We start from the raw sequence: 24,102 nt of genomic DNA on the forward strand, positions 1-24,102 counted from the left end.
GGGTCTGTAAGTGAAGTGAAGAATTGAGGGCCTGGGTTTGAGATTAGGCACACAGAAAATTCTGGAAAAAGGAAATAGTCCAGGATATCAAATTTTTGAAACCAGGCTACCTCTGGATTTGGCATAGCAGAAGGAGTGATGTTTAACAACCAATGGCTGATGTGAGTGGCATATTTGGTTTTGTAGCAGGACTGGAGGTGGTGGTGGGGGGGGCGCAGTGTCCTGTGCCATCTAGGTTGGTGGTAAATTCATCTCTCCTGAGCCCAGATATAGGCTCCCTGCTCCCTCCCACCCCTAATCTAGCTATGACTGTAGTGGACTATGGGGTAGGAGTCCCTGCATGCCCTCCTTGGGCCCAGGTGAAGGAATTTAGGCAACAGGGCTTGTTGGATAGAATATTGCATATATCCTGTAGATACTAAGGCTCATCTGAGGCTAAATTTATCTGGTCTTCTGGACACCACCAGGAGAGCTCAAGAGGGCAGAGTTGTTAAGTATTTAGATGTTGGTTTAATAAAGTTTTCTACCTTTTGGATGACCTTTAGGACTGATTACAGGTTAAAGTTAGGGTTCCAGGGGGAACCTGCTTACAGGTGACTAAATACTGAAGAGAATTTTTTCCTGCTAGTTTTGTGTGTGTGTGTGTGTGTGTGTGTGAAGATTTATTCTGGGCCAGGCATTAGGGATAAGGAAGATATTCTGCTTTCATGGAGCTTACAATCTAAGAGGGGATCTAAGAATGATAGTAGAAAAAATATTTTACTCTTCCTTTTGCTGATTCTTACATTTTTTGCAAGTTGATTCTAGAAGACAACTTCTAGTGAAAAAAGTCAGTTTCCATCTTTAATTTGAAGAATCATCTACATTCATGCATAAAAAATGTGGTCATCATGAGTTGTAAATCCAAGACTTAAAGCAGCCATGGGATGGGGTCCAGACTGGAAAAGAAGACTTACATCTAGTTTTGCTCTCTTGAAATTTCATTTCTCTGGTATCATATGACCAGCTTCTATTTAGGAATCATTTTGAACTACATCATTTTTTATTTTAGTAGGGTTGTAGCAGATGTTATGGAGGTCTCTACAGTGCCACGTCTAGTCTGGCATACAGGCTGCTGAAGACCTAGGCTTTCCCTTCTCAATGAATTCCATCTTGAACAAGCCCACCAAGATGGAGAGAGAAAGTCTCTCCTGCTAGTTTTTGAAGGGGATTTATTTTGCCTGGTAGTTTTTTGTTTTTAGACACCTGCCATTCCTGCCATTTTTCTTTGTAAGCTGGAGTTTTTCTATTTGTCTTGGGAGCCATTTCCCATATTTATATTAAGAGCTGGGTCTAATGAATGTCCCAGCACATCCCATGAGCAGTTGTGGCTTGCACCAGGCTATATGGTTAGAAAGTGGAGGGTGCATACAAAGGCTAATGCTCAATAGAACAATACATGCAGTGATATCTGACCATCTTGCTTGGGTTTTTTCTGGGCATGCACAATGATTACAGGATCCTTCAGGCTGGGTCTTCTCCTGGTATGGGTGAGGAGACTGAGGATGAAGGTGTGCTATTTCCAGTGTCATTATGGGCAAATGTTGTTTTCATTAATGAGGTGTTGAGTTTTGTCTCCTCTCTTGGCTATTCACACTATCTGTGGAGTGGGGTCTGGAACTATGATTTCTATAGCCTATGAGGGATCAGAGTTGGAAACTGGATTAAATAGCCAGCCCTTATATCCTGAAAATTTTGAATAGGTCTCTGATTTGGGTAGAGGGGTATGTGTTGAATATCCCAGAGTAAATGGGTTAAGGCATTACCATGAGCTGCTATGGTTAAGGGGTCTGTAGATGGGGGCAGGATTGAAATTCCATAAGTATAGGGGGTATTGGCATTTATGGGCCACATAGCGAGTTAGTCTTCAAAAATGGACTTCAGTGGTGTCTCCTTTAATTGCCAATAAGGGCAATTGGAGTGTCTGGGTTTCACTGGAGTAGGGAATAGTGACACTAAGGGTTAGGATTTTAAAGAGATCACTGCCTGAGGCAATGGTGATGCCTAAAGGGAAGTCCATTTACTACCCTGTACTAAGAAAAGAAGTTCTTTGAGAAGCCTATTATATCTTTCACTAAATCCCATGACCTGAGCCCTATAAGGGAGATGGAAATTCCATTGTATTCACTGTTATAAAACCCATCTTTGAACTGTTTGGGCTGTAAAGTCAGTGCCCTGATTGGAATATAATTCTGAGTATACAAAGAATGTTAACATAGTTTTGGTGAGTCCCTGAATGATGGTCTTAATGATCTTAAGTAAAGTGGGGTGGGCTACCAGGAACTCAGTATAAGTACCAACCACAGTAAGGGTGTAATTGACCTGCCATCAACTCTAGAGTAAGGTCCCACTAGGAACAGAACTACCTTGGGTAGTACAGACATCTGGTTGGAGTGCACAAGTCACATTATGGAAGTACAATTTTTCCCAAGGCAAGACTAAGGAAGAAGTCTCAAGTGAGAGTTCATTCTGATAGGGCACTTAATGCCTCAGTGACCTGAGGATTCTTGTGCCCACTTAGCAAGTTGAAAGGGCATGATTCAGGAATAGTCTACCGGAGGGATATCTGTGTTACACAGGCTGGCCCAAGATTTCAGTTCCTCAATCTGTGCCAGTCTGTCTGCTTGAGAATTCAATTAATCCTCCAGGTTGCTGGCTCTATTAAGGGCTGAAACATGGGCAGTCCAAATGGGAGAAGGGCAACTTACCATCCACAAACCTGGATGAGGAAATCTTTTTTCTATTGGTCAGACCACATTGCCAGTCAATTGGCTGCAGCCCAGGATTCAGTGAATAGACATGCCTCCTTAAGCCTGCACTTTATTTTGTCCCAAACAGCTACACTGATAGCCTCTTATTCAGTTGGAAGTAGCATTATATGCAGTTCTTCCTCCTGCAGTTTGGAAAGGCCCCCATTGTCAGGCCCACTCTCTGGGAGCCTATGATGGCCTCATTCTCTGGCAGAGCTTAATACACCACCAGGAGTTGGCATTCCAAAAGTGTGTAGCAAGAGACTTATGGAGGAAAGCATCTATGGCAAAACCCCATGGGCATATTTGCTCCATAAGCTATAGGAGGCATATTTCTTAGTTACCAAAGCCTCAACTCAGAAGTTGATATGGTGGCCTCTCCTGTCCTCTCCATTCTCTTCTGGGTTCCATGGAATTTTAGCTTCTACTTTCCATGGCTTTTTCTCTCTGCTTGAATTTCATTCCTGTTTATAAAGGACTCCAGTAATAGGATTAAGACCCATCCTGATAGAGGTGGGACACACCCAAACTGATGTAACCTCATAAAAACATCTTATTTACAATGGGTTCAATACCCACAGGAATAGATTAAGTTTAAAAACCTGTTTTTCTGGGGTACATACAGTCCAAACCACCAGTTATTGTTTTACAATTATAGATACTAGGTAGTATTATAGATTCTTTGGACGATGGGATACAAAACAAAGGTACTAGAATAGATGAAAGGCAGAACTCTGTTACTTACAACTCTTTATATGAGATGGCTGTCATGCAGGACCACACAGGGGGTTGTACCCAGGGAAAGGATAATGGCAATCTGGAACTGTAGGAGGTGGCTTATGTATGGCAAGGATGGTAGAGATACTTAGGTTTTGGGGATTTTCATGAATTGGGTATTTTTGAACAATTCTGTAGGCTGTAAGAAGAAGGGATAGTTTCTAGATGTTTGATAATCTGGGGCTTCTGACAGTTGGATGTCAGATGGATGACAGTTGGATGTTGTAATCAATGAGTGTTAGAACCTGATAAAGGAGGTGGTTGGTTTGCACCCATAAGGGAAAAATCAGAACTTTGACCATGTCCTCAAAACTGTGTCAAGACAGCCCTTCTGAAACATATTACAGTTAGCCCCTAGATGTCTTGACATCAGTTTTGAAGTCAATTATCTGGGGTATTTGGGCAGCCCAAATGATGGTTGATACTTCTAAGGAATAGGGCAAAAGTTAGCCTATATAGCAAAGAAAACCTGTTATTAGGAGAGTAAGAAGGAGGAAAACAAGCAGAAGTATAGGAAATCCTTATGGGTTGGCTCGTAACTAAAGTCTCTATTTATGTGGCATTAGCCAAGGAAACAGATCAGAAATTTCTGGGGTGTCTAACAATATTTTGTTGACATTGTAAACTGTGTTAATAGTATGACTTATTGTTTTTAATAACAATAATATCCTGGTGTATTTTTTGGTTTAGGGTGGCAAACTGACCAGTATTAATTAGGCACGTGTAACAGGTATTTCCCTGGATTTTTCTAACTCCTTCTTGGGCAGTCAGTACTTAATCTAGGGCCAACAAATTACGTTTTATTCCCAGAGACCCTTGGCCTCAATTAAGGAGTCTGAGGATATGTTGACTTTAGACATGTGAAAAACCAGAGTTTGAGACATTGATTAGCCTTAATAATCTTGACTTGTTAAGCTTATGGTGCTATGTACAACACCACAAGGCCTGGGAGGAGAGAAGTAGGAGAAGGTGCTGTGAAGTGGGAGATCCTCTCCCAAGGAACTTGAGGGGTGGACTGATTGATACGAGGCAGCTGCTTCCTGAGGGATGTAATAATCTCCATTAACTTTTAGAAGTGAAGATAGTAGTAACCTAGTAACCTCTAAACAATTTCACTTTAGACATGTGAGTATTGAGGTATTATCCAGTAAGGTGAAGGAGACCAAAAATGTTTGTGGTGTGCCCAGGAGTATAACAATGATTTCAATTTCTTGGAGGGGATCAGAGGGGGAGCCTGGATTGATTACCCGCCTTTTGTAACCAAAATATTGGGGAAGGTCCTTAGATGGTGGAAATTCAGGCTCAAATAGGTCCCATGCCAGATCAGCATGTGGCTGACTCATGGGGCAATCTATGGTTAATGGCCTCAGGAGAGTATGTGCCCTTAATAGCGCCTCCAGCCACTACACGGTGGGGACAAGACTGAAAATCTATAGAAATAAGGAGAAGCATTATTAAGGGGATTTCTAGTTATAGTAAGTCTAGAGACAAGTCATGGAGACAAGACATATAGTACCTCCCTTTAAAGATAGGAAAGAGTGATGGGAAGGTTTGCTTAAAGTCAGTGTGAGCTGGCCAATGGGCCTTGAATTAAGACAGTTTAAGGCTTGGTGAGAGAGACATATATGGGGGTTCACTAGCTAAAATGGAGTTTAAAAAGTTGTTTGAGGAGATCATTATGTCTCTTAATCATGGCAGTCACATGAGAACAATATACCAAGTGGAAATTCTGTTGAATACCTTTGTTCCCAGCAAAGTTCCACTGTTGCATTGCATTAAGTCATAAAATGAAGAGTCCTAGTCTGAATTATATCCAGGCCCCAAAGGAGTTTTGTGAAGTTGTTAATTGTCATCTCAGCTAAGGCTTATCTAGTTGGAAAGGAAAGTAGGAAGCTACTGTAGATATCTATCACAGGGACTAGCACATAGCCCCTGCCAAAGGGGAAGTGGTTCAGTGGAATCAACGTGCCATCAAATATAGAGGATGATCTTTCAGGGAATACTGCCATATCTGGTGAGTCACCAATGACATGTTTGGCTGCAGAGTGTACAATTACCTATGGTCATTTTGATCATGGGCAAAGTCAAAGGAAGCCCTTAATTTCTGGCCCAATCTGTTAGAGAAATGATCTCCCAATGGCTGGAGGTTCCATGAGCCTTGACTACCAAAGACAAGGGCACTGTGGAAGGTTGAGTAGTAGAAATTTGAGGCAATTTATTATCATTAAAGAGATCTTCTGACTTGGTGGTCTTAGTGTGGGCAGAAACATGGGAAACCAATTAGCACTGCTCACTTTAGGAATTTTGATGCTGAGGAAATCTGGGAAAGGAGGTACATGGCAACAATTGGATGACACAGCAGCAAGCAACACCAGCTAAAGCACAAGCTCTCTGACAGGTAGCAATTCCATCCCTCCATATCAAGCCACTTTCACAATGGATTGGAATGAATTAGTAACACAAGAGCAGTCCCACCATGAATGATCCAAGAATCAGTGGTTATGGCCACACCATTCTGTTCACAGCACCAATTGCTTTAGAATTATATATTAGGTGTGATTATAGTTTCTTTGGATGGTGTGACACAACATAAAGACACTGAAATAGATGAATGGCAGAATTCTTTGTTACAGCCCTCAATAAGAGAAAGCTGCCATGCAAGGCCACAAAGGGTGGATATACTCAGGAAAAAGGCAACAGCTACTTGGAACTGTAGGAGGCAGTTACATATGGCAAGCAGGGTGGATTTAGGTTTCAAGGGCTTTTTGAGGATTGGTTATTTTGAATAACTTTGCAAGCTTTGGAGAGAAGCACTACATATCTGGGTCTTCTGGTGTTTGAGTTGTGTCTTGAAACCCAGGAGTGTTAGAACCCAATGAAGGAGGTGGTAGGGGAACAGGCTTAACTGCTCACAAGGGGGAATTGAGAAATTTTATCCATGCCCTCAAAACTGTATCAAGACTGCACTTATGGAATGTTAATTATGTGCCACCACTGAACTATTTAGATATTCCATAGAGAGGGGGATTAAAAGTTATTTGGGTCCCTTCCAAGGGTGAAAGGAAATTAAAGTTCATAGGTCTCAAGAGATGGGGACTGAGGGAAGCAGACTTGGCCTAGCGGTTAGGGCATCCATCTACCACATGGGAGGTTAGGGGTTCAAACCCCGGGCCTCCTTGACCCAGGTGGAGCTGGCCCACGCACAGTGCTGATGCGTGTAAGGAGTGCCGTGCCATGCAGGCGTGTCCCCGTGTAGGAGAGCCCCACATGCAAGGAGTGCGCCCTGTACGGAGAGCCTCCCAGTGCGAAAGAAAGTTCAGCCTGCCCAGGAATGGCGCCGCACACATGGAGAGCTGACACAACAAGAAGAAACACAGATTCCCATGCCACTGACAACAGAAGCAGACAAAGAAGAACACGCAACAAATAGATACAGAGAACAGACAACTGGGACGGGGGGGAGGGAGGGAAGGGGAGAGAAATAAATAAGTAAATCTTTAAAAAAAAGAGAGAGAGAGAGAGATAGGGACTGAGTAAAACATGTTGGCCAGATTTGCAGCAAAATATTTCCAAGAGGCATGTTGGATATCACCCATCATTCAGAAACATTAGGGATAGAAGCTTTGATGGGTGGGGAAACGGACTTTGGCCCAGTGGTTAGGGCGTCCGTCTACCATATGGGAGGTCCGCGGTTCAAACCCCGGGCCTCCTTGACCCGTGTGGAGCTGGCCATGCGCAGCGCTGATGCACGCAAGGAGTGCCGCGCCACGCAAGGGTGTCCCCCGTGTGGGGGAGCCCCACGCGCAAGGAGTGAGCCCGTGAGGAAAGCCGTCCAGCGTGAAAAGAAAGAGCAGCCTGCCCAGGAATGGCGCCGCCCACACTTCCTGTGCCGCTGACGACAACAGAAGCGGACCAAGAAACAAGACGCAGCAAATAGACACAGAGAACAGACAACCAGGGGAGGGGGGGAAATTAAATAAATAAATAAATCTTAAAAAAAATAAAAAATAAAAAAAAAAGAAGCTTTGATGGGTGGGGTTGTAGTATTGAGGTCACAACAGTCAACTTTCAATATTTTTTGTCTGCCTTCAACACTGGCCTGTTGGAAAAATGGTAGAGACAATGACCCCTGTTTTTAGGAGATCTTGAATGTCCAGAGGAAGGCCTTAAGAGCCTTAGTCCAGGTGATATCAGGATATGTGGGCTATCTTAACTGGCAGTAGCAGATTATCTGGATCCCATTTTGCAAGGCCTGGTGCTGAGGTCTTAATCTTATTTCAGTGGAATGAATAGCCTGAAATGACATCCATTCTCATTAAAGAGAACCATTTGGGATAAGGGATAATAACTTCAGGAGCATGGGGAAGTCTGATGGTGCCCACAGTGATGTCTAATTGGATTTGCAGTCCCACCCCCTTTAAGTTAACTGAAATTCCCTTTTTAAATTTGTCTGGGTAACCTGGAATCATGATGAATTGTATTCCTGTAGCTGATAAAGCAGGGAAATGTTGATTATTGTGTAGATCCCAGTGCACTAGCATGGTTGTTTATGGGTGGCTGGCTCCCAGTGGAGGTGAGGGTCTAGGACACTTGCTGAATCCCTAGCTTTTGGGGGGGGGGAGGGGTTCTGCCACTGCCCCTGTGAATGAACCCTTCTGCAGAGGAACTGGTGGTCCACAGTATCAGGTGCCAGCCATCAGCGGAGTCCAGAAGTAACTGGAGATGTGCTGAAGTCTTGCCTGAAATCAACTATTTGGGGATCCAGATCCCCACATTGCTGTGTCCAATAAAGCTCATCCTGGAGGGGTCCTCCTGCCACTCAGGGACAGATCCAACCACCTGGGGAGCCTACTTTCAGAGAGGAAAATTGGGACTGCCCCTTTTCTTTTTGTCCTTGATAGGCCAGTATTGGGCATCAGGAAAGTCACTTCTATGATTGGTAATCATATCCATGCTAAAGTCTCCTTAATAGTATGTTTAGGGCTAATTACAGGCAACAGTGCTTCTTGATAGTGGGCAAGGGCACCTCCGAGAAAAACCTACTTGGACTCTGGGTATAAAACCATGTCTACAGTGATGGCACTGACCTGTTTTTCCTTGGGAAACTCAGTATAATGAGAAATACATTGGACCCATCAATCGTATAGAGCAAAGCATTGTCTTTTTCTATAGTACAACACGACACATTGGACTTAGTGGCAATAATGGCTATGGTGGAGTGAAACAACTTCCAGACCATCAATATCTAATGCTAGAAGAGGGGTAGGGTTTGGAAGAGGCCTTTCATTCCCCCTCTTCATGCTCTAAAGGCAATGGCTGTATTCACACTAAGGTCCCTCCCTTTCATATTTTACTTGTGAACACAGGGACTAAGAGTTGAGGAGGAGATTAAAAAATCTGGGGTCCAGGGAGAATCCAGCCAACTGGCACATTTTTGCCACACTAAGTAAAAATTCATATCCCATGGCAAATAATCTTAACCAATCAGCTCCTTTCTCACTATCTCTACACAAAAATTTAAAATGTATTATGAATTTCCAGCCTTATAAGGGTACAGCTCTCAGTCTCAGTTTCTATCTGGTCATTCATCGTGCAGACCTTCTAGGTGATTACTAGAAAAAATTTTTGAGAGCCTGGTGGCCAGCCCTGTAGGCAGCCCCCTCCACCCTCATGGATTGCCAATCAATCTCTCCAGGATCAGGGTCTTCTAATAGGACTAATTTATCTATGACCCAAATGGGACAAAAGGCCCAGTTCCAACTCCAAGACTAGCTTTAAGTCCAATGAGAAGTAGACACACTGTGGAATGTAACAGATCCTCAAGGCCATCAACAAGCATAACTTTGTCAAGGTAAAGTTGGTTTGGTACATCCTGGCCGGGAAAAGAGGTACCACGAAGATCACTAACAAAGCTCAATGGAATTCCTCAAGCATCCAAAAACTATCCCACTCATGAAGGATTTGAATCATTCCAACAAACAAAATATTTGAGTGATAGAGGTTGAGAACATTCTACATTGTCACAGAGTATGCAGTGGAAGAGAGGTGTTTGACCACCTAGCAGCTCACAGTAGTAGGACAGAAAGTGGCCCGAGGCAAATTCCACCAGAGGGATTCTGGCCTGTTGTTGTAGAAGTTGAGAGAGGCTCAATTATTTGCATATAGAAAGGCCAGGACTCAGGAATGATTTTGAGAGGGAAAAAATGATTTATTGATGGCCGGCCAGACTCCGGAGCTTTCTGTTTCAAACAAGATTTTTGAGTTCTTTTTATACAGAGGAAGGGCCAATTGCTCTTTGTTTCAGTGCTCAATAGGCTTGAATTAGCATATATCTTCCACATCCTAGGTAAGCTTTTAGCATGGACTTCATACATTCTTGGTTAGTTTTTAGCACATTTGGTTTGCATTTTCCATGAATATTTAAAGTTTATAGAGTTTGTATTGCTAAACTATTTCTCCAGGACTGGAGTCATTGCCATGGTCACCAAGGGCAGGGCTGCAGCCTCTTACTGTCCCACACCCACAGGTCAGGACACATACAGCTTAGGTTATCTACAAAGAGACGAACCACCTCCCACCCACAACCCACATCACTGTCACCGACTATTTTTCACAGGGACTTAAAGACTGAAAACCTACACTTGAGAATGGACAAGAACACCAAGACTGCAGATTTGGCTCCAGCAACAAATTCACCTTTGACAAAAGACTGGAATCTTCTGGGGCCAAGAGTACCATGGACACATGGTGGGTGTATAGGACCTGGGAGTCATCCTCTACATACTGGTTAGTAGATTCCTGCTGCTCTGTGCACAGAAGATCAAGGAGCTGTGGAGTGGGTACTGAATGTAGAATTCCATATGCCCTTCTATATGTCTCATTTTAAATCCCAGCAAGAGATGCACTTCCAAGCAAACTATGAAAGATCCATGGATAAATGTGGGTCATAAAGATGACAAAGATGGAGCCACTCCCTGATTATAAGAATCCCTGGTAGAATGAGTTGATGGTCTTTATGGGTTACACGTAGGAAAAGATCCAGGACTCTCAGAAGGACCAGAAGCATGATGAAGTGATGGCCACCTATCTGTTCTTAGGCTATAAGAGATCCAAGCTGGAGGGCTGCACCTTCACCCTGAAGTCCCACCCTTGAGCTGATCTAACAGCAGCAGTCTTCCTTCATCCCAAACAGTACAGCTTAGTGCCTCCCCAAACTAAGCTGTGGAGTTTTAGCAAGTCTGCATTCCCAGTTCTAATTCTTACTGAAAATCACTCAGAGTAGTAAAAAGAAAAGAAAAAAAAAGCAGTTTGAGAAGGATCAGGGAGTCCAGGAGCAGCAGCACAGCCATTGTGCCAGGCAGCCCCCAGCAGGCCTGGAGAGAGAGAATGCCATCATTGTTCCCTTCATAAGCAGAGACCTCTTCACCAGCACAAATCAAAGCAGGGATGCCTTGCTTTTGTGAGGGCCAGTATTGGCCAGGCCTCCATCCAGAACTGTAAACACAGCCTAACCATGATAGGGGCTGGTTTCTGCTTCCACCACAGTCAACCCAGCTCTGCCCTACTTGTAGCAGGAATCCAAGATTGCCTTGGTGCTGCCTCACCAGGCCTCTGGGCTGGTCCCCACAGACAGTAACTATGAGGTATGTGTCTCTGGGGTCTCTGCTCCCCAGGTTATGTCCAAAGGAAACTTCTTCCATGCTGGGCATCTCTTATTAGGAGGTGAATGACCAGTAGATTTTGCACTTGCAACAGTCAGTGCCAGGAAAGGTCTCTGGGAGCTTCACCAGCAAGTTCACCTTCAAGTCAAGAGGCAGAAATCTGTGTTTCAGGTCACCAGAGGAAGCTGGAAGAATCTGGAAGCAAAGTCTGAGTGGAGAAACTGAAATGTCAAGTAGCGGGCAAAGGTGGCAGTGGCAAAGAAAAGAAAAAAATTTGAAAGGCAACCCTTGCTTACTACATTCTAAATGGAAGGTGAAGATCAGTAGATCCATGGAGGCCAAGGAAATGATAAGGGAGATCAGCAGGTGCTGGCCAGTGTGACCTCAATAGGAAAGAGGTGCTGCTATGCGTGTGTGGCACACCAGCCAAGGGGACTTTGTACAGTAGGGTGGAGGTGTATAGACTGTGGCAGAGGTCTCTCAGTGGGGTTCAATTTAATCAGATATCTGGGACCTCTACAGTCTTCAAAATCATTGCTCTCCAAATAATCAAGGAGCTTCACATTTCCAAGGCTGCCAGGAGCCACGTGGAGACATGAGGAGGGGCCTGCTAGCCTGAGCTGCTGACCAGCCACTCTGCCCCACCTGGGGAAAACCACAGAACCCAGACAGGTGTGTTTCCCTCAGGGCACTTTTCTCCCCTTCTCTTCTCCATCTTCCCCTCTGTATTTGTAGTGGAGGGGAGATGATTCTGTGGAAATAAACAAAGAATTCAAATGTGAACAAACAGAGGCTCTTTATTCCAAGCCTGCTCTAGCAAGGGAGTCAGCTGCCATCACCTGTGCTTGGCAGACTCCAAGGCAATCTGGGCAGTGGGAAAGATCAATAGAGAAGAAAGAGGAAGCCTTCAGGTATGCTCTGATTGGAGGATGGTGACCAGAGACCACCTTTCCTCCCTGCCTCATAGGACAGTGGAGACTGGATCTATGGAGTTTTCCAGGAGGGTGGCTCAGGCCTGGAACACTGTCAGGGTGGGGTGGAGGAGTTCCCTGTCAGGCCTCCCCAGGGCCACTGCTGCTTTGACTCTCCTTTTCTCTTTCTCCTCCAAAAACACCAAAAAGAGGGGGCCTGCCTCTGACTCCAAGTCCCTGGGCCATAAGCAGGTGGGGCTGCCAGCTGCTCTGAGGCTGAAGAAGTGAGGATGAGGGTGAAGTCCCTCTACAATAAACCCTCAGCCCATCCTTCATCCCCAGAGCTGGGTTTTCCTTGGTCAAGCTGCTGTGTGAGGGGCATCTGTCCCCTTCCTTATGAATCTGTGCCATCACCTTTCTGCTTACCCTAGCAGATAGAAGGAGGGGCTTCCTCAGGGCAGGGAGTGGGGAGGTGAGCGCAGGATCTCTGGGCTCTTCCAGACCCCAGTAGGCTACCTGGCCTGAGCATTCTCTATCCTAGGAGCACCTTTGTCTGAAAGCACCCCATGCTTTCTCTTCCCCATGGATGTCCTATGCTTGCATTAATCTGGACACCAGCTAGTTTCACAGCAGTGACTCCTCGCACTCCCAACTGCTGTCTCATCCCTTGGCCTTCCTTGTCCTCCCTTCCTGACAGGCTAGGGGACAGGTAGAGCAAAATGGCTAGCTTGCAATCTTAAATCCTGTGTGGTAGTGAGTATTTATGGTAGTGAGTATTTATCCCTTAATTTATTTCTCTATTTCTTTTCTTGAAAAGGTGGTGGGGACCAGAGGTACTCCACTAATGTGGTCCCCTTCTAGCCCAGAATTTTCTCATGCACTTAGTTTCTCCTAGTGATCAATCATATAATAAAGCAAATGTTTGGGACAAAAAAACAACAACAAACAAACAAAACAAAAAAACCCCACAAACAAACACACACAAAAAACAAAAACATGTAGGGCTTTGGAGCCTCCATAAAGGCTTTTAATCTGAGAGAAATGGGGGAGGAACTGAAGAGTTTGCACTGAGAATTACAAATGATTTGACCTATGCTTTAACAGGATCACTGTGTTTTGGAGAGTGTTGATAGGGACAAGGGTAGAAGGAGGTAGTCACTAGAAAACACTGTTATCAATCAGGTGAGTGGCGACGGTAGATTGGACCACAGTCATGCTGGCAGGGTGGGAAGAGGCACCTGTACCTGTGGCTGGCAGCCCCCGAGGAAGTGACAATCCAATGGCCTGTTTTATGATGAATCTTAAGCAGGGATCTCTGACTCCCGGGGAGTATGGCCTTAATCCTCTTCTCACAGGCCTTGTCTTCTAGCTAATGCCAGCAGATTCAAGATTCAGCTAGGATCAATGTACAAAACCGCAGGCACAACTCATCTAGTTGAGTTCATCCTTACCAACAACGCTACATCTTGTGTCACAGTGACCTCTAGCGTTAAAAGAACTGGATAACACACCAATCCCTGCTCCTACTAGAAACAATCGAAGGCTATTAGTGCTAGCTAACATTTTCAAGTCACTGGTTTCTACTTCAATGTCTGAATCTGATCAATGGAATGTAACTCACTTGACCATTCTCTAGCTACTAGGTTGTCCAGGAAAGCAACCATTTGGATATTTCATCTCCTGTGGGGTAAGGCCCTCTCTACATCCTGTTGTGACTAATAAGATTGTGGAGACTCAAAACATAAAAGAGATTTCAGATACTAAACAGAACAAAATTACAGGTATCCACAAAAAATATGGGTGATATGAGCTTAGGACCAGTGAAAGTTCTATGGTTATAAAACTATGCAAATGATTTCCTTCTGCGGTTCTAATTCACAGTATCAAAAGAAATAACCCCCTCCCCCAAAATTTAAAAAATATTCCTTTTTTTTCCAGTAAATGATTTAGCCTCCTGTGGAAACTACCTTAAATGGTAGCCCTTTCAGATATTTCTTTAAATACTATTGTCAAAAGCAAGATTAAAATTTTTATTAAACAAAAAGTTTATGATAATACACACACAGGTAGAGAACACTAGAACACTGAAAATATCATTAAACACCCCCATCCCTTTATCCAGTTGTAGTCAGAGCTGAATAATCTCTTGAAATTTCCAGTATTCAAAAAATAAATTATCTTTGAGGTTGCAGTTAGTTTGATATGAATTTCTGTCCCTTGCATTCAAAAAAGTCTGAAATAAACAAGCAACTATTTGAATAAAACTGGCACTTAACATTTTTCAGACTACAGACAAGGAATTATGTAAGAGCATATTTAAGGAATGTCAGGAAGAAGTAAGGTAATAAAAATGGAAATAATTATGGATTATTTTTATTACCCTTAAACTTTCAGAGATACAATAAATTATAATTTATTTTAAAATTCTTAGTTTTTAAGGATAAATTGTTCCTAACAGATGTAGGGGGGACACCAGCATGTTTCACAAAGAAAAGATAGAGGTCCTCCTGTATTTTTGAAAAATTATTTTTAAGTTCCACACAAGTCAGTGTGGAAAGGAATTTGCTTTGACATAGATTTAATTTGAATGTGTGAAAGAGAAAGAATAGATCGCAAAACTTAAGCTAATTATAAAATCTGAGGGGGAAAGGAGTTGGGAAGATTAAATTTGGGATTTAAGAAATATAGCAATTGCATAAAATTAAGGCTCAGATAAGCATCTGAGTCTAGTGATGCTCTTTCATCTTCATCACACACACAAAACATTTAGTTGCTTTGGTTTAATGGTTCTAGGACACTAGATTAAACTTAAAGTGTGCATAAAATGTGTGTAAGAATTTTAGGATATTGTGCTTACTAATCACCAAAAAATGAACATCAATACTTAGCTCAGTTCTCCTCTATAACTGCACTAAAATGAACACAAAGGATTAATTTAAAAGGTCAAAGTGCAAGGAGAAATACAAGTGGCAAGGAAACAAGTGCATTAAAGTTTTGGAAGCAAGAGAGAAGACATATGAGTAGTCATTTTCAGCAAACATGAAATCATCCAAACCAAAACTAACAGTGGCTGAAGTATAAGAAAGCTGATTCATGCTATTGCTCCCTCAAACCTCTGAACTAGAAGCATCAGGAATTCTGATGGTAGGAGATTAACTGGAGATCTGAATATAGAAAGGTCAAAAGCCTAATTCCCTTCCTAGCTGAACAAAGAGAAAGGATTTCTTTCTAGAAATGCTGTATGGGCGATGTTTTAGAGTTAAGGGTACCAGGCATCCTTGGAGGCAGCAAGGCGGCTCTGAAAACAAGGGAACAAGCCAAAGCCTACACACCAAACTGCGAGACCCTCCGACCTCCTTTCTCCCTAGGCCCCAGAATACTGGTGTTTTTAGAGGGACAGCTTTCAGGTTACCTTTATTTTCTTCTATTTTTATCTACATGTTTTGAATTCTTTACAGTCACAATGTGTTATGTTTTTAAACTATCAAAAGTCAGGCACTGATTACATTTTTGTTCAATTTTCTTCTCTATGCTCTTATTCCACTTTAGGAGAAAGTGAGAACTACTCAACACAAAAAAAGGTACTTATCTGCACATGGTTACTATGAAGAGAGGATTCACAGAGATGGCCTGAAACCATTTCACATCCATCAACCTGCAGTGCCATAATTAGGCATGGATGGGAGAACATATGGCTAACCCTTAAACAACTTCTACTTTTTTGGGGGCTTGCTTGTTTCTTCCTAGCCAACAAAGTTCTTGATTGCAATGTATTTTTAATTTTATATTCCTGATATGTAGTGTAGGACCTCAAACACAATATTCATTAAATAAATAAGGATGAATACATTAACTGAAAAAAAAAAAAGTCAGGTGGTAAATTATTTCCAACCTTATCCAGCTAAACTACCAACCCATTATAAGGGCTGACTGAAGCATTTGACCAACATGCAAGGACTCAAATTTACTTTTCAGACACCCTACATCAGGAGCCTTTTGAAAGCTGCCCTCCATCAAAATGAAGGACAGGTACAGGAAGTAAGAAAACACTAGATCCCCCCCAAACAAGAAATTCTATAGAGAGAAATAAATGGAATTGTAGGGATGAAAGTAAAGAAAGATCGCAGAGGCCTAGGGAATAAGCAGTCCAGGCTGGAGCGAGAGAAAGGACAGTTCCAGGAGTGACATGCCACCAGTGGGTCAACTTATCTACTAGACCACACAGGTACAGTGTCTGGGGCCCAGGATATGTTTAGGGACCGACAACACGGTTTTCACTTTTATTTTAAAATCAGAAGGAACAATCCCCCAGGTACAAGGGTAATGATGAGTGAAGAAGGATGGTCCATTGATGGGCCCTTGATATTGATGACCATATTTATGAGCCTTTTGCTCTTGAAATTGCAACTTAGCTTAGTGTTGTAGGGTACCTATGAGTTACCTCCTGAGAGCTTCCATGTTGCTCAAAGGTGACCACTCTCTAAGCCAAACTCAGCATGTAAATGCATTACCTTCCCCCTAGCATGGGACATGAATCCTGGGCATGAGCCTCCCTAGCACTGAGGGATTACTACCAAGCACTGGCTGGTAATGCAAATGGAAAAAGATCTTGAATGAAAGGGGAAATGATAAAGACAAATGAGTTTATATGGCTAAGAGACTTCAAAATGAGTTGGGAGGTCATCAGAGAGGTAACACTTATGCACGTCTCAAGGACAGCCAAAGCAGTCTCATAGACAGTTGAAGTAGGCACTACCCCAAATAGTAGGGCTCCTGAGGGCTACAGAGACACTTAGGTCCTATGGTCATGGCAGATAGCTCCAGAGAGTTTGGTGTCTTGCAAGTGGACCCTACTTTGGAGTTTGTGCTCCCAAGTATGACAGAGTTGGACTCAGATATGACTTCTCTACAAATGTCTCTTCTGTCTCTTTTATTGAACCTATAGTTGAAACTGGAGTTGGTAGGTGTATCCAACAGTCTTGAATCTCTGGGCTGTCCTTGTGCCACCAGAGCTCTGAGCCTCAGTGGAGTTGCAACACCTACTCTCCAGTTTATTGGACTCACCCAGGACAACTAACAAGGAGGTGAGGATGGACAACCACCATATCAAGGAACAGAGAGAGTCTACAACTGCAAGGAAGAGAGTCCCATCCATTAGCCATATGGGACTGCAGCCCCCTCTCAATTAGAGGTGTAGTGGGCATCACCATCCCAGAATCCTCAGGACTGAGGAATAAAATATGAACTAGAGTAGACTTACTGGTATTCTACTATAGACTTATTGTGATTCTAGCAAAGGAAGAAATTATATCATTTTGGAGAGAGTGGCCACTGGAGTTACTGAAGGCAGGGAGAGGGGAAAAAGAAGTGCAATAAATATGGGGGCATTTTTGGAACTTAGAATCGTTCTGAATGACATTGCAAGGACAGGTATAGGACATTATATATCCTGCCATAACCTACAGAAGGGAGTGGGAGAGAGTGTAAACTACAATGTAAACTATAATCCATGCTGTGTGGCAATGCTCAAAATGTGTACAATTGCAATGAATGTACCACACTAATGAAGGATGTTGTTAATGTGGGAAAAGTGGGAGGTTTGGGGAGTGGGGTATATGGGGATCCCCTATTTTTTTATGTAACATTTTATGTAATCTAAATATCTTTAAAAATATATATATATATTTTTTAAATGAGAAGGAAGGCAAGAATATAATAAAATGCATATATAATAATGAATCCAGCCTGAATTATATTAATCTTCAAACTAATACAGCTGTAAAATGTAAATTTTGTATTTTTTAATGGAGGAAGGTGCCCACAAAGGCAAAATTGCCTCCGATCCAAAGAAGTGATAATGTTGCCCTGGCCTCCAGGAAAAAAGAAAATGAAAGAAACTGGATAGTTTCATTTTAATATATTGAAAAATGTCAAAAGGTGATTTATACTTCTCTCAGAATTTCAGGGAATGGATTACTAATAAGTACAAAGAAAATTAAGCAAGCAAAAATCAAAACAACAAATAAGGGAAAAAAAAGAGGTCTAAAAGAAAAGAGATGTAACACTAATACATTACAAGCTCAGCTGTGAATAACACCAAATTTTCTAAATAAATGCTGAAAACTGATACAATAAAAAGATACTACTAGATTAGTATGATGGGAGAAAAAAATATGTACCAGGTTTAAGACAGTTAACACTTTGTCTTATAGTAGAAGGCAATAGTTAAGAACTAAGCTAAAAAATTAAATTGTATTAGAAGCATGTTATAGAAATGTGGAGGTAAGTAACAGAAGAAACAGTTAAGAGAGATAATAGTTTTTGCCTTTGGGAATGAGAATCAGTGGTGGGCAAGATTGGAATAGGGTGCTATTTTCCTTTATATGGCATATAATTTTCTGACTTTTTGAATAACTACATATTACTTTAATGAAATTCAAAAGTAAATTAAACTAAAAGAAGTATAGGCATGGTAAATTTTCCAACAACAACATGTCCATATTACAATACTTTTTCCAGATCTTATCCATCAATAGTTGAATGGTTTGATTTTAAGGAAAAGAGGCTCTTACTAAAAAACAAAAACAAAGAAAATAGTACATCTTTCAGAACTGGAATCAAAATCCTATAGAAGTTTAAAATAATTAGGGTATTTAAAGTAGTTCATGCCACATTACAGAAGAGAGACACAAACTAAAGAAAAAAAAAACTTTTTAGGAGGTACCAGAGATTGAACCTTGGACATCATACATGGGAAGCAGGTGTTCAAACCACGGAGCTACACCTGCTCCCCCAAATCAAAATTTTTCAATGACTTATCTGCCCTACCTAAAGTACTCAGGCAGGTTCAGACTTCCCAGGGACTAGCAAGTGATAAGGGTCTCGGGTACTACTCAAATCTTGCCTGAGATATGAAAAATAATTTTCCCTGGTAAACGTGTTTATTTTTTAAATTTTTCTTGTGGTAACATATATATATAAAACACAAAATTTTCCATTTTAACCACCTGTAAGTGTACAATTTAGTGGTATTAATTACATTTACAATGTTGTTATTATCAGCACCATTCATTATCAAATATTTTAATCACCTCAAAAAGAAACTCTGTTCCCTGTAAGCATTAACTCAGCCCTCCTGAAGTGGTCAGGACAGAATAAAAGTCAGAAATTACAGGGAAGTCTGGGAAACCAATGGGCATTCAGCTGGAAGAATGGGATCACAAATGGAGTTGGGGAAGACTTCTCAGGGAGACTAATTCCTCCGCATCTGAAGGTAGTCTTCTGGTTGCTGTTGGTCAGCAGAGCAGACAGAAAGGAAAAAGAGGTAGAGGCAAAACAGAAGAAAGTAAGACCAAGGGAGAACAAACTAATGCATCTGCATCTGACTCTCACTGTATCTAACATGATGACCTGTAATGCTGCTGCTTCACTCCCACCTCCCAAAGCTTGCACAAATATCTCTTTTGGCCAGCTCTAATGTGGAATCATAAAGGACATATATTCCAGCCTAGGCAAGTTGACCCAGTACGAAACCAACACAGTATCTACCCTTATTAAACTGGCATCACAGTCTCCTCTTTTCTCCACATTTACCTTCTTCTATCGAATATGATCTTTCGTCCATCTAATATGATGCAACTATCTCTCATACAACCAAAATACCCAAACTCTCTCCCTAAAACAAGTTATGAAATATCTTATGACACTTTATCTGTCTTTGGGGAATGTTCATTCCTTTTCTAGTTGAGTCACTCTCCTTTTTAATGTCCCAAGATACAAGCTTAATTACTAGGAAAACATTTTGACTTCACTAATAGGAGAATGAAGGGGGAAAATAAAGAAAAACAACTTATATTATATAATATATACAAACATATTCACATTAAATTAAAGAAAAAATAAATATTACAGTCCCATCTCTGTGACTGGTTATGTAGTTGTAGTTCGTATTTATAATTTCCTTCTTCCACAACCCATTCTATAGCCTCTTTTACCCTGGAATAAACCTCAGTACCCCATGGATCCTTGACCCAGACCTTCATTCCTGAAGGATCTATGCCATTAGAAGTCTTTCCTGTTTTGAGCTGTAACAGTTTTCTTTTAAGCTTTGTCAACAGGATATGGGAATATTAAAAGGAAGCCCTGTAGAACTCCTGCAGTCCATACATTCTCCTCCTTACCCTCGCTATGTGAGAGTAACCCAATTTCCCCTCGCTAGACAGGATCAATGATCCTCACCAACATAATAAGCCCCTTCTCTGCCTGTGGGTTCACCGGCATGAGGAGTCCAAAGAGGCCAGGAGCAAGTTTCATCCTCCAGTTCATGGAGTCATGAATCAATGTAGATCAGCAACTCTTACAGGCTAAACGAACACCCATGTGAACTGCTTCTCAGTGGGAGAATTTCCCTTAACTATTCTCCTTCAAACAATCCCTAAATGGTTTTGATTGACTGTTAGTTTCCACTTTGGGGTGGTGTCAGCATATCACGCAGAACCATCTATAAACTGTCCCACACACTCTCTTCCTCAGTCAATGTGTCACATGTAACTGTTCATGAGGACATAGCTATAGGCTGAGACAGAAGAGGCAATATAGTAGGAGGCATGAGAATCTCATCATGTGACTTCCTTCAGGACCTATTTGAGCCCAGTATCATATATAACACATTTGATGATGGAGTGCTGCTATGCATACCCAACTTCTCGATGGGCCAGATAATATCTAGTTAATGTAGAGTGGCTCAGGTTATATATAAATTGGTGGCCTATGGTCAAGCATTCAGTCTTTACTAGGGTTCTGAGCAAACCAGACACTCAAAAAGAGAAGAGCTATCTGCAGAGGATGGCATAGCTTTGCTTCAGTATCCTAAAGGTCTACTCTGTGATTCACGTGCCACATGCTCTATAGAGCATCTCTGTCACAGACACTTTGAGGACCATCAAATCTGCTGTGTCCTATGGCACAAGGAAAAGAGCAGCCTGTCTGCATCTCAGAACTAATTGCAGAATTCTTTTTTGTTCTGGACTCCACTCAAAATTGATACCCTTAAGTGTACTTGAAGATGAATCAGAGCAGCAGACTTAAATGAGACACGTTATCTCCTAAATCCAAAGAGGTCCACTAGGCTTGGTGAGGGACAAAACAAATACAACAAGGTGTCCTTCACTTTGGAAAGGATATATCAACATGCCCTAGACACTGGACCATAGAAATTTCATTAAGATGGCAGACCTGAATTTTTAAAGGGTTTATTTTCCAACCACCGGTACACATGTATCTTACCTATCATAGTGGACCAGCATGATGTCGCGTGAAATGGAGAAATTATCAGAGTCTCTGGTGCAAAACTGTGACCGTATATTGTAGGGCTTATACATCCTGAGATAGGACAGTGAAGCTGTATTTCTAGTTCTGTGAACTGAAAGAAAACTGCTTTGGCTGGACTTTACTAACACAAATAGAGAATAAAGAAAGCATCAACAGTTGCACATGGGGTGTCAAGGAATGTTTTGATTTGCTCCAGCAAAGAAAAAAAGAACTGGGACAGCAGCTAAATTGGAGTGACCACTTGATTAAGTTCATAATAATCCACCATAATTCACCAAGATCCAGCTGCTTTTTGCTACAGATCTAAGTATTTAAGCAAGCCATACTTTAAAATGGAAGAAACTGTGGTAAGATTACACAATAAATGTGACCAGGATTCACACCAGTCTAAGCTCCTCATCACTACACCATAATAACTTAGTGGCTCTGTAATCACGCCAAGACGTACCCTCACAAATCTAGATCTGTAGATTCATCAATAGGAATTAGCTAGTCTCACTGTTTAGCAAAGAAAAACACATTTTTAAAATTCGCCCTCCCCCAATATCTAATCTGTTAAAAGGCAGGTATCCAAAATAAAACCAGTTCTTTTCAGTAAGATTTGAATTTCTGATCGAAGTTCAAACTGTTACTCACCGTTCTAACGGCAATCTGGTAACTCTGAAGAGGTTTAGCGGCTCCTCCCGGTAAATGTAAAGCAGTCTCGGGTTCGTGCCCAAGGCACCGCCCCGTGCGTGTTCCGCGCGCGGCACGGACTGCTGAGGAAGCTGCGTGCGCCCTCTGCCGGCCAGATCTGGCAGTGTCCTCGCTGCCCTCAGGCGTCCCGCCCAGAACTCAGAGCTTTAGGGCAGCACAGATTGGTGGTGCCACAGAAAATGCTGAAATGTCAGCAGAGACATTTGCACAACAAACAATTTGCATATTGCCTGGCAATGATGAAAATGATCTTAGACTCTGTTTCCCTTGGAGTAGCAGCTGAAGAACGTGAAGAGTTTTAGAGGGAAAAGTAAACTGATCCTGTTAGATTAGATTGCAAACTCAGGCAAAAAGTGATTGCAGGATTTGAGGTCGGAACAGATAAGCCCCAGAATGCAGACCAATCCTTCATACTTCGTCATTCTTACCTGGCTTTTCCTCTGCAGGGAAAAAGCAAACCACCCAAAACAACCTCCCCAAGAGAGGGAAATATACTTCAGTCAAAATTTAAAATATAATGTTCAAAATTAAAATAAAAAATTGAAATATTACCTGAAGAAAAGGGTCTGAATGGAAAACGTTTTTATAACCCAAATAGTAAGATAATGTGTTTTTTGTCATTAAAGTAAATCCCACCCATGTTGATGAATCAATCATAAATTTGACAGAAATGATATTCTGTTTTTGTCAGCATAATATCTCACTAAGTATGAATAAGAAAACGTCAGACTTCTAGTTTTGTTCTTTGTTCAAATAGCCAAATGTTTTGCTACAATACTATGTATTTTCCTATTTTTTGTCCTCTCCTTTCTACTCATCCTACATTGTTGAATTGATTTGAAGACCACAAGCAAACACTTTGGGTAACTTCAGTTCTCCATTCTAAAATATCTCCATGGACTTTTTTCCTTCAACACACTGGAAAGACAAATCACATTGTCTAAGAGTTACAAATTATGTTCTGCTTTAACTTTCTTTTTTTGCTGTGAGCCATCTGTGGAACAACACTGTGCCCTCCCAAAATTAGTTTCCGCAAAACTCAGAGTTCTCTAAATTACCCTCACAAAGTTTTTAGATGATAAGTATCCTGTGTTTCTGTTAGATGTTCAGAATCCGAAACAATTTGACTCTTTCACTGATAGAACCACTGATAGTAAAAGCTACTATTTACTGAGCTCTTACTCTCCTCCAGGTACTGTTATGCTTTTTATATGTGTAATCCCATTTTATCTACCAAGCAACCATATTTAAGAATTTTTGGTGGCAAATGACAACAAACAAGATCAATAATTTTTAGTTTGAAGGAAGAAAAAAAAAAAAAGAGGCTCATGTACCTGGAAATCTTGGCTGAAAAGGGAGTGGATCCAGAGGCTCAACACTGTCAACAGGACACTGTCTTTCTCTCAACTTTACTTTCCTCTTGGTTGCTTCATTCCCAGACTCTTCCCATGTTATTATGTCATCAGTGCCATGCTTACATCCTATCACTGTAACAACTTTACTGGGGTTCCCCCAATAGCCTCAGCAAAACCTCCCAAACAGATTCTGATTGGCCTTTTTCAGGTCACATGACCACCACTGAGCCAATCACAGTGACCAGGGTTCTCATTACCAGGACTGGATCAACTGCCTCTCCTTTCAGTGGAGAAGTGAGATCAGCCTTATTTGAACTTACTTGGACCAAAGGAAAATTACAGTATTACTATTATAAAAGAAGATGGAAGGGATGCAAAGAAAAACAAACGAGGAGCAGGTATCCTCATAAAGCCTATGAAGAAGATCCTGTAAGCTCCAGTTTTATATAAGATAAAAACATGTGGCTGGTACATAGCACAGCTGGGATTCAGATTAAGTCTGAACTTTGAGCCACTGCAAGACTCAACCTTCTGAATGAGCAAAACCTTAGCAAATGTAATGCCATCAGAATCCTCTTCATAG

At 41.8% G+C, this 24,102-nt stretch overlaps 1 pseudogene; it reads right to left on the reverse strand.

Moving 5' to 3' along the window:
* The window catches only part of LOC101432570 (cytochrome P450 2C19-like), a 256,387-nt pseudogene extending 234,183 nt beyond the window's left edge, over positions 1–22,204 (reverse strand).
* Between the last annotated feature and the right edge of the window lie 1,898 nt (positions 22,205–24,102).

The sequence above is a fragment of the Dasypus novemcinctus genome, chromosome 6 (genome assembly GCF_030445035.2).
Source record: "Dasypus novemcinctus isolate mDasNov1 chromosome 6, mDasNov1.1.hap2, whole genome shotgun sequence".
Classification (NCBI taxonomy): Eukaryota; Metazoa; Chordata; class Mammalia; order Cingulata; family Dasypodidae; genus Dasypus; species Dasypus novemcinctus.